The following is an 11,352-nucleotide window of genomic DNA, read 5'->3' on the forward strand; positions in this document are numbered from 1 at the left end:
TGGCATGTTTATACATGCATATAACACACCCTGATCATACCCATCTCCCTATTACCCTCTCTCACTTTCCTCCCTGCAACTGGCTTTTCTTCCTCTTCTCTAATTGTCTTCTTTCTACTTTCATGTCATCTTCTTCTTTTCCCCCTGAATTCCACATATGAGGGAAATACATGATACTTATCTGAGTCTGGCCTATTCACTTAACATTATGATCTCCAGTTTCAATATGATGAGCTCTTTCTTTCTTTCTTTTCTTTTACTGATATGAGGATTGAACCCAGAGGTGCTCTACTACTGAACTACACCCCCAGTTTTTTGTTTTTTAAAATTTGAGACAGAGTCTTGCTAATTGCCCAGGATGACTTACAACTTGCTATCTTCCTGCCTCAGTCTACCAAGTAGCTGAGATTATAGGTTTGCACTACTGTGCCTGCCTCAGCGTGATGATCTTTCTGAACTACAAATCTGAACACGTGATGTCCCCCTTAAAACCCTTCACGTCTCTCCATTACCTTTAGGATTGTATGAGTTAGGATCATGACATGAAACAGAATTGTCTCATATAGTTCAAAGGAAGAGACCTTAATGAAGTTATTGTGTACACATACATCCAGTTAAGGAAGCAGACTCTGAATGGGAAGGTACCCATAGCACCCTAGCACCAAGGGGACAAGGAGAACAAATAGAATTACTGGATTATCACTGCTGGAGAAGGAGCCAACTCATAGAGCCTTTGTTGCAGAGGATGCAAGTACTGCTGTTGTTATTAAGGGAGTGGGGAAAACATGCCATGACCTTTCCTTCCCTCCTGCCCACAGATGACCTGCTGCAGTTTCCCATTACTACCCATATTCTACGGCAAGTCAGGTAGAACAATGGAGTTAAGAGAAGAAGTCTGCAAGAGTACACAGGAAGGTAAAAAATGGATCTGAGTGGGGATTTGGTGAGATATGGCAAAAGACAATCAGCAGAGGGTCAAAGTCCAAATTCCTTATTCAGGCTTATGAATCCATTCATGATCTAACTCCTTCTCATCTCAGTCTTGTCCTCCATCCCTACCCAGTATCCTGAGTTCAATCATGCTGATCTGTTTGAAATCCTCCATAGGTGCCATGTTCTCACCTCCTCTAGAATTCACTGCATTTTGGGCTCACCCATTGTCTTATTATATATTGTATTATCATAATGTATTTCATTGACTCAATCTAGCATTTTATTAGACTTCCATTTTATAGTTTTCACAAGGGTAGAGACTGTATCTCATTCACCATTTCCACATCTCTAGTGTCAAGCACAGTACCTGTCATATAGCAGGTGCTTAATATGTATTTGTTGATTCACTGAATAAATATATTGATACCATTTGTTCTGCAGCAATTATAGACCTATAGTCAGACTTCACTTGAAAGTCACTCTCAAATATCTTGAAGACACTTTTTCAGTCACAAGTCATTGTCCAGATACAGATTGTTTTCCATAGTTAGATGCTCAAGTGGTTCCTTTATTTCTAGGTCCCAGGCAGTACTCTGCTGCTGGTCCATGCAATGCTTACGGGCAACAAGTACTGAGAACCTGGAGAATGACTGATGTAGTTAAGGGCTAAAGGACTTTAAGGAAGAAATGCTCTTAACTGAGTCTTGCAGATGGTTAGGACTTGTCACATAAAGATGTAGAGAAAGGACGTTCCAGATTGAGGAAAGAGGACAAGCAAAGAAAAGCAATTGGAAAATATTGCTGAGTTTGTGCAAAAGTCTTGATTAGAATTAGGGGAGTGGTAGTGAGTAAGGTCAGGGAATTGGAAAGATCAGGAGGCCACTGAATGCTGGGATAAGAAGCTCAAACTGGATTCTGTGCAGTGTGCATCTAAATAACTAAAAGGGAGAGACTTTCTAAAGCAAAATAGTTTTATTTGGGAATGAGCAGGGAATTTGCAAATCTGGGGGATGTGTGCTATGCTGAATCATAGAGATATCTGGGGAGGTAAAGGAAAACATGGGTTTTTAAAGGTAGCTAAGGAAGGCTACATAAGTTCTTTTTGCAATAATTTGGTTATAAGGATCAATTACAAGGCGGGGGGTATCAGTTTACATTTTAACAGAGTTGTTGGGCATACAATCTCACAGAAATGGGATTTTTTTTTTTTGTCATTTGCTTTTTTTTTTTTTGTGTGTGAAAGATTGCAGTAACCTTCGTACAAGCTTGTAGTTTTCAGGGAGATCTTATAATAGTTTTTATAATAAGCATGTGTGCTTGGGAGCTTTCCCTTTAAGGTCTTGTGATTCTATTTTATTAGGTTTCAACTTAAGTGACTCCATTTTGATTCTGATGACTTTTCCGTTGATTTGTTGATGATTTTAGATCAGAGAGAAGATCCTGGGACATCTATCCATTTAGGAAAAGTATTGTAGCCTTACAACTGCCTATATTGAACCTATTACTAAAGTGATTGGCTCATAAATCCACAGTGTAGGCTGGGCTGATGTCTTGTCTCAATCTTCTTTCTTCCTTTTGGTTTCACTGTTCATAACCTTGGCAACTCCTAACTGATGATACCTCTCCCTTTCCAGGAACAGAGCCTTAGAACTCAGGAGATGATGAAGGCATTTCATGAGGATATCCAACAGAGGAGACATTTACCATTATATTAGTAAAAAAGCAGAAAAATATGAAGTTATCTTGGGGAGGATGGAGAAGAAGGACAAATTGGTAGGAAAAAAGAGCTGATCCCAAGATGCTAAGAGCATTTTTGTTGTTAAATGGCTCAATGATCCTGAACGAGCTATTTTGAGCAAGTTCCTTTCAAGAAATAAAGGAGGAGGAAAAAGTGATCTCTTGCGAAATGAAAGAGGCCACTTTCTTTCATGAACAAAACAAAACAAAGAAAAATCAGTCTTTCAAAAACATAAGCTGGCTAGTTGTTTTCTAGAGCACAGCAGCTTCCTAGAATGTAACTATTTACATTGGATCTGGGACTTTGCAAACGAAGTATTATTTCATAGAAGCTGATTTGATCTTTGCATTTTTCTTTATATCTGATTATTTTGTAGATATTGAGAACCCATTGATTTTTGTTAAATTTCCATGCCATACTAGTGACTGTTGTATTCTGCTGCCTTTCCTATCCTCTACTATCCCCACTCCCCTCTATATTAGAAATTTGTCTCAAAATAAAAAAAAAACCTGTTTTCTCCTACAGCCCTCAACATACACCTTATTATAGCATCCTTCATAATCTGACTCACCTTAGAATTCATGGCTGTCCCATGGGCCATCCAAAGGCAGAAACCAACCTTCTCCTATTCATCCTCAGGCTCCCAACTCTTAGAGCAGTCCCTTGCACTTATCTAGCCATCAATGTTTTACATGAAATGAAAAACATTTCCAGACAAGCACAGCCAGGATTAATTTTATACTATCCCAACTGCCCTTTCAATTTTCCTTATTTTGTTTCTAGAAATATTCAGCATGGATGTGTAACCGATGTGATTCTGCAATCTGTATACGGGGTAAAAATGGGAGTTCATAACCCACTTGAATCAAATGTATGAAATATGATATGTCAAGAGCTTTGTAATGTTTTGAACAACTATTAATAAAAAAATAAAAAAATTTCTAATAGAAACGTATGTAAAAGCAAGGAGAATAATACAGTGGACATTCATGTGTCTCTCACTTATTTGAGGATATTATCAAGTTTGTTAATCTTATTTCATTTATCCTCTTACCGTTTTTTCTTGTTGGCATATTTTAAAAGAAATCTCTGAATCATGTTATTGTACACGTAGTTAGCCAAAAGACCTTATATTTTTAACAAAACCACTACACCTTTATCATCACCTCAATAGAAAAAAAGACAAATCTTCTATTTTATACTCAGTCCATGTTCAAATCTTTCCAATTGTCTAGAGATATCTTTTTTTGATAGGTTTGTTCAAATAAAGATCTAAACAAGGACGTGTGTTTATAATTCCTTTTAGTTAAAATTCCAATTCAGGAATTTTAGTTTAAATTTTGTATGGTACTGGTACCAAAACAGGCGGGTGGACCAATGGTACAGAATAGAGGACACAGAGACTAATCCACAAAGCTACAACTATCTTATATTTGATAAAGGAGCTAAAAGCATGCAGTGGAGGAAGGATAGCATCTTCAACAAATGGTGTTGGGAAAACTGGAAATCCATATGCAACAAAATGAAACTGAATCCCCTCCTCTCGCCATGCACAAAAGTTAACTCAAAGTGGATCAAGGAGCTAGATATCAAATCAGAGACTCTGTGTCTGATAGAAGAAAAAGTTGGCTCTGATCTACATATTGTGGGGTCGGGCTCCAAATTCCTTAATAGGACACCCATAGCACAAGAGTTAATAACTAGAATCAACAAATGGGACTTACTTAAACTGAAAAGTTTTTTCTCAGCAAGAGAAACAGTAAGAGGTAAATAGGGAGCCTACATCATGGGAACAAATTTTTACTCCTCACACTTCAGATTGGGCCCTAATATCCAGAGTATACAAAGAACTCAAAAAACTAGACAATAAGATAACAAATAACCCAATCAACAAATGGGCCAAGGATCTGAACAGACACTTCTCAGAGGAGGACATACAATCAATCAACAAGTACATGAAAAAATGCTCACCATCTCTAGCAGTCAGAGAAATGCAAATCAAAACCACCCTAAGATACCATCTCACTCCAGTAAGATTGGCAGCCATTCTGAAGTCAAACAACAACAAGTGCTGGCGAGGATGTGGGGAAAAGGGTACTCTTGTACATTGCTGGTGGGACTGCAAACTGGTGCAGCCAATTTGGAAAGCAGTATGGAGATACCTGGGAAAGCTGGGAATGGAACCACCATTGGGCCCAGCCATTGCCCTTCTCGGACTATTCCCTGAAGACCTTAAAAGAGCGTACTACAGGGATACTGCCACATTGATGTACATAGCAGCACAATTCACAATTGCTAGACTGTGGAACCAACCCAGATGCCCTTCAATAGATGAATGGATAAAAAAAATGTGGCATTTATATACCATGGAGTATTATGCAGCACTAAAAAATGACAAAATCATGGAATTTGCAAGGAAATGGATGGCACTAGAGCAGATTATGCTTAGTGAAGCTAGCCAATCCCTAAAAAACAAATACCAAATGTCTTCGTTGATATAATGAGAGCAACTAAGAACAGAGCAGGGAGGAAGAGCAGGAAGAAAAGATTAACATTAAACAGAGACATGAGGTGGGAGAGAAAGGGAGAGAAAAGGGAAATTGCATGGAAATGGAGGGAGACCCTCATTGTTATACAAAATTACATATAAGAGGTTGTGAGGGGAATGGAAAATAAACAAGGAGAGAAATGAACTACAGTAGATGGGATAGAGAGAGAAGATGGGAGGGGAGGGGATGGGGGGATAGTAGAGGATAGGAAAGGTAGCAGAATACAACAGTTACTAATAGGGCATTATGTAAAAATGTGGATGTGTAACCATTGTGATTCTGCAATCTGTATTTGGGATAAAAATGGGAGTACATAACCCACTTGAGTCTAATGTATGAAATATGATATGTCAAGAGCTTTGTAATGTTTTGAACAACCAATAAAAAAAAATAAAAATAAAATAAATTTTGTCACTCAGCATACATGTTCTTGACCCGGGTTCAATCACCAGTACACACACACACACACACACACACACACACAAACTCCCAGTCCAACCTGGTGATGGTGTCTATTGTGGAGGAAACTTGTGGCATTGTCTTAAGGGGGCCGTTTGAGGCCGTCCTGGCAGGTAATAGCTTGCCCTCTTTTTTCTGTAGTATTCACAAAAGAGCCAATTCCAAATCTACCTAACTGCTGACAGCACCCCAGCCTACCCAACAGGGTTCAATCTATTTTTGAGCCTGCAGAAGGGAAGATTTGAGGTGAATTGCTGGCTGGGTATGTTCACTTGCTATATCACCCATTTCATCTCAATTTATTTACCTCTCTTATTCATTGCCTTGGGGATTAGGGCTAAGGTGTAATTGTAAGGAGGTGTGTGGGTTTAGGGAAAGTTCCTCAGCCTTAATCCTACATAGCTGATTTTTAATAAAACTAGTTAAAAATTCTAGATACTAACAAAGAAAAAGAAACACACTACTATCCATTTTCTCTGCTGCCTTCCTGTTCCCAGCTTCTGAATGTTCAAATAAAAGTGACTGAATTATATGCACTGAGATGAAAAGAAGGTTTTTAATAAGTTGTTATACCCAATTTTCCAACCAGCAAATAGAAATAGAGCCCTCTGATAATAGGAACTAACACACCTATATTAGCTCCTTACAACATGTGGCAGAGGGACGCAAATTCACATCTGGGCGTCCAAATCCTACCCCCGACCTCGTGATCATGTGGTCTCTCCATGAGCATCCCAAGGAGTGGAGACCCTATAGGGTTCATTGGTGGCAGGTATCCTGTGTTTCATGGAAAAACCTGTTCCCTAAACTTTCCAGTCACAGTTCAAGTTTCACACTCAGTCCCTTCATGAAATGTCACAATTTGGGGGCAGAGACAGGAGATATAAATCCATGATAGCTTAAAATGACCTTTAATTTGAAGTAAAAGCAATATTGTCTTAGTACAGTTAGATTAAAAGTATACAGAGCTAATAATACCAGCTAATATTTAATGAACATTTACCATGCATAGTATTAGTTTGTTAGAGAATTCATTTTGCCATAGAAAAATAGTACAACTGGGTAGGTTAAACAAAAGAAATCTATTTCCTAACAATTCCGGAAGCTGGAGGTCCAAGATCGAGGTGTTGACAGGATTGGTTCCTTCTGAGGGCTGAGAGAGAGTCTCTTTCATATCTCGCCTGTTTTGGGTGGTTTGCTGGCAGTCTTTGGTATTCCTTGCCTTATAGAAGCATCACTTTGATTTCTGCCTTCATTCCCACATGGTGTTTTAATGACTTTATCTGCAATGACTTTGTTTCTAAAAAGGACTTTCATACATACATTTGGGGGATTTGCACAGTTCAACCCATAACATGTACCAAGTGCATTGCACATATTTTGTAATTTTTATTCTCATGGCCTTCCAGATAGGTACTATGACTCATTTTAGAGATAAGGAAACTGAGGCTTAAATAATGAAGTAGTTGGTTCAAGATTACACAGCCAGTAAGTGGCAGAAATAGACCTTAGAACCTAGATGCCCTGATTCCAGAATCCAGAATTTTAACTACTTCATTATAGTGTCTTATCTCTCCTTATGTCCTTCCTCCACTTCTCTTTATGGTTGCAGGGAGTTACATGCCCAAACCTGAACGTTAAAATTAGGTAAAATTTCTATGGCATCCTAACATTGCCACCTGGTGGTGTAAGCAATTAAAGCAGCCTCCAGCTTCCTGGCAGAGTTGCATCACAGGAATTGATCACAGACCTTTCCCTCTAACACAACTACACTATCAAGCAGTTATAAATTCTACTTGATCCTGTTTTAAACCAAACCAGGGCCTATGAAATAGAACAACACAAACTTTGAGACCCTGATATAAATTTTGCTGATTAAAATGTGTAACTGATCATAGAAATTTTGAAGTATTTCTTCAGAAGGGTAATAAAATGTAATAGATTAATATTTTTTTGAAACTTCAAACCTGACCTTATTCTATTTTGGAAAGCTTACTCTGATGAATCATTCTTGTCATTATTTCTGCTGTCCAAATTCTGGATTAAAAAATAAGATTACTTAACAATTCACTGTTCAAAGAAAGAAAGAAAGAAAGAAGGGGCTGTGCATTGTTGCTTCTTCATCTCTGGGTATGCAGTTTCCTAGGTCTTCACCTGGTACCTCTATCTCCACCATTATGTATGTCTTAGAACAAGTTCAGAAGTCATATGAGCATGACATGCTTTGTAATAATTTGTGAAACAGTCATATTGAAATAATTTAAGTGCTGGAAGACACTATGAAGTTTTTTTGTTTCTTTGCTTTCCTAGTCTAGATCACACAATGGGAAAAATGGGAAATCTTGGAGGAAAGGAATCTTGGAATTTGCTTTGGCAGGGGGCTCATCATAGTTCCTTGTAGACTGCCAGGACTTGGCAAAAGGAAGGTTTGAGAAATATGCCTGAGCCTGGAGATAGGGTGCTGATTGATAGCTTTATTAATGATTCATGTTTGTTTTGCATCAGAGGCTCTCAGGTGCCCTCAGTCACAACATCATAACAAACTGGTGTGTTGAACTTAGACGCAAGGAGTATTGTAACCAATATATTACCAGTGATTATAGTACCAATGCTTGCAAATGCTCCTCCTTAAAGTATTTCTAAGAGGAAAAAGTTGCAAATATAGTACAATGAACACTCCCTCAAATCATCTGAGAGTACGTTGCCAACCTGGTATCCCCTCATCCCTTAATACTCTAATATGTGTTTCCTACAGACAAGGACATTCTCTTAGATAACCGCAATACAACCATCAAAATCAGAAAATTCGTATGCTATATTACTACCATTTAATCCTCAGGCTCCATTCAAGTTTTGTCATGTGTTCTTTCATAGAAAATGGATCTGGTTCAGAATCAGGTAGTGCCTTTTTGTTGTCATCTGTCTTTACTCTCCTTTAATCACAGCAGTTTCCCAGTCTTTCTTTGAGATTTGTCATCTTGAGACTTAAAGTCCACAAGCCAGTTATTTTGTAGAATGTCTGTTACTTTGTTTTTGTATGAGGCTTCTTTGTCATTAGGTTGTATACTTAGGCAGAAATACCACAGATGTGATGCTGTGTTCCTTTCACATTAGGTGCTATGGTTTTAATTTGCCCCATTATTGATGATCTCCACATGGATCAATTGATTAAGGTGGTGTCCACCTGCAGTGTTGCTTTGGTAATTAATGAGCATTTTATGGGGGAGACACTTTAAACTGTAAATATCTCATTCTTCATCAAAGTTTCGATTTGCTCATTTATTATTTTATATCAGGGTGGGCTCATGATTTTCATTTTATCTGATAGGTTATATACTATCACTGTAATTATTGATTTTGATGCTGAATTATCCCAGTTAGCCAAAGTGGGCCACTATAAGCAGACTTCTGTGATCTACTGATATATTCCCCTCTTTCTTAAATACTTCCTTGCTTTCTGCCAGCAGAAAAGTTCCCAAACTATTCTTTTTTTTTCACATTTTTAAACATTTAAACAATTTTTTGATTAATATATAACAGCTGTACACATTTATGGGATACAGTGGGATGTTTCAATACATGTATAAAGTATGTACAGATAAAGTAAAAGGAAATTAATATTTTTCCATCTTCTTACCATTACTTTGTGTTTGAAGACTTCCAGATCCTCTGTTGCACTTATTCATAAAATATACAATAGGTTATTGTGAACTTTAGGCTCCTCATTATTCTGTAGAACACCAGAACTTATTACTTCTATCTAATTGTAGCTACTACCCAAGGCAAATCTTGTATTTTTCCTGGTTCCACCCTGCAATCAGCCATTTTTTCAAGAAGTTCTGGTTTCTTTTAGTGGAAAATGTACATACATAGATACATATGTGTATCTATACTTGATATAGAAAGCGAAGAGGTGAAACCCATGTTTGTAATTTCGATTTAACATCATGGGGTCTATTCTAGTCTTCTCTCTTTTTATATCTGTAGCCCCCTTCTGCGATAGTGAGAAGCCTAGATGTCATTATCTTAAGTCTGCTTACTTATTTAATCAATCCCCTGTGTGCAGCCAGTCTCCCATTGTTGCTGCTGTCCCCTCCCCTGTGTGGATGGCCTCCTCAGCTGCTCAGGCCACACAGGCACCCAGTCTGCCCTCTGCAAACTTCCTTCCTCACCCTGTTCGGGCCTGACATCCCACTCTGAGCCACCAAGTCCTCTCCATCCCCGAGATACAGATGCCTAACTTTCTCTCATGTTGGCTTTAGGATGTAACTATTCAGGAACAGAAAGGAAGGGAAGGGAAAGAAAAGGGCAAATAGAAAGAGCTGCAAATAATTTAAAAAAACAAATTATAGCAAATTCTCTTTCACTCGTGTCTGATATATTTCTTTTCCCCTCTAGAATATAAGCCCTATAAATTAGAGTCAATCTATATTACTTATAGCTATATGTCTAACACCTAGCATGTCTCCCCACAAAAAGTAGACATGTTTAAAATTTTTCAAATAAATGAATGAGTGAATATAGTATAAGAGAAAAAAAGAGCCTCACAGCTACCACATTTGGCAATGTATATAACATATAACTAGATTCTCCAAACCTCAGCCATAAATCCAGCTGTGGGCCACATTCTAGTACAAGGCACATGGTGGGTATTCAGGAAATACTTGTGGAGTAGACAGACCACAGGGGTTATCTCATACATACATTTCATCTGACATGTTTGTCACAATGGAGGAAAAAGGTCAGGAACTGCTATTTTGTTTTACTTATTTATTTATTTTTGTGGTGTTGGGGATCAAGTTCAAGGTCTTGTGCATGCTAGGCAAGCACTCTACCTCAGCCCTAGGGTAATTACCATTTTAAATGATGATACAGGCTTACTAAATTTTTTAATAATCTTGGCCTAATGAATAAGCTGTTGTTCAATTTGAACACAGCAAACACTTAAGAGTTAGAAGATGTTTGTTACATAAGTGAAGTGCAATTATTAGAGGTAGAAATGGAGTTGGATAAATATAAACTTGTACATGTGAAGAAGAAAAAAGAAAGTGAATAATTAAAATATGGGCTAAGAATTACTGTGTGTAAACAGGTAGAAGAGATCTGTGGGTCCTGGCAGAGATAACACACTAATGATAAAGGGAAGATGCTAAAGAGCAAAGGGCCTGCTCTGCTCCTAACCTGATTGCCTTTATAGGTTGAGAAGGCTCTTCACAAGGCCCTAAATAACTCAGCAAGACCCTGTCTCTAAAAAAAATACAAAAAAGGGCTGGGGATGTGGCTCAGTGGTTGAACACCTCTGATTCAATCCCTGGTATCACTGGTATAAAAAAAAAAAAGGCTCTTCATTTCAAGTTTTGTGACATAATTAAAATAAGTTGTTAACATAATTCAGTAGCTTCTAGTTCCTAGTGGCTATGCTTCCTCCTTCCTAGGCAGCAGGAGGTCTTTTCAAACTAAAATTGTTCATTTACCTCCTCCACCTAGAAGGAATGTAAAAAACAGGTCCTACAAATTTTTCATCTGAAATATTTAGACAATTTCACATCAGTCTGAAAGAATCGTTGTGCATCTATTCAACAAACATTGGTTGCATACTCTGCAAGGTGCTGTCATAGGTGCAACAAGTAGAATGCAGAGGGGCAGGTAGAGTTGCTATCCTCATGGAGTTTG

Source organism: Callospermophilus lateralis, chromosome 2, assembly GCF_048772815.1.
Source record: "Callospermophilus lateralis isolate mCalLat2 chromosome 2, mCalLat2.hap1, whole genome shotgun sequence".
NCBI classification, from domain to species: Eukaryota; Metazoa; Chordata; class Mammalia; order Rodentia; family Sciuridae; genus Callospermophilus; species Callospermophilus lateralis.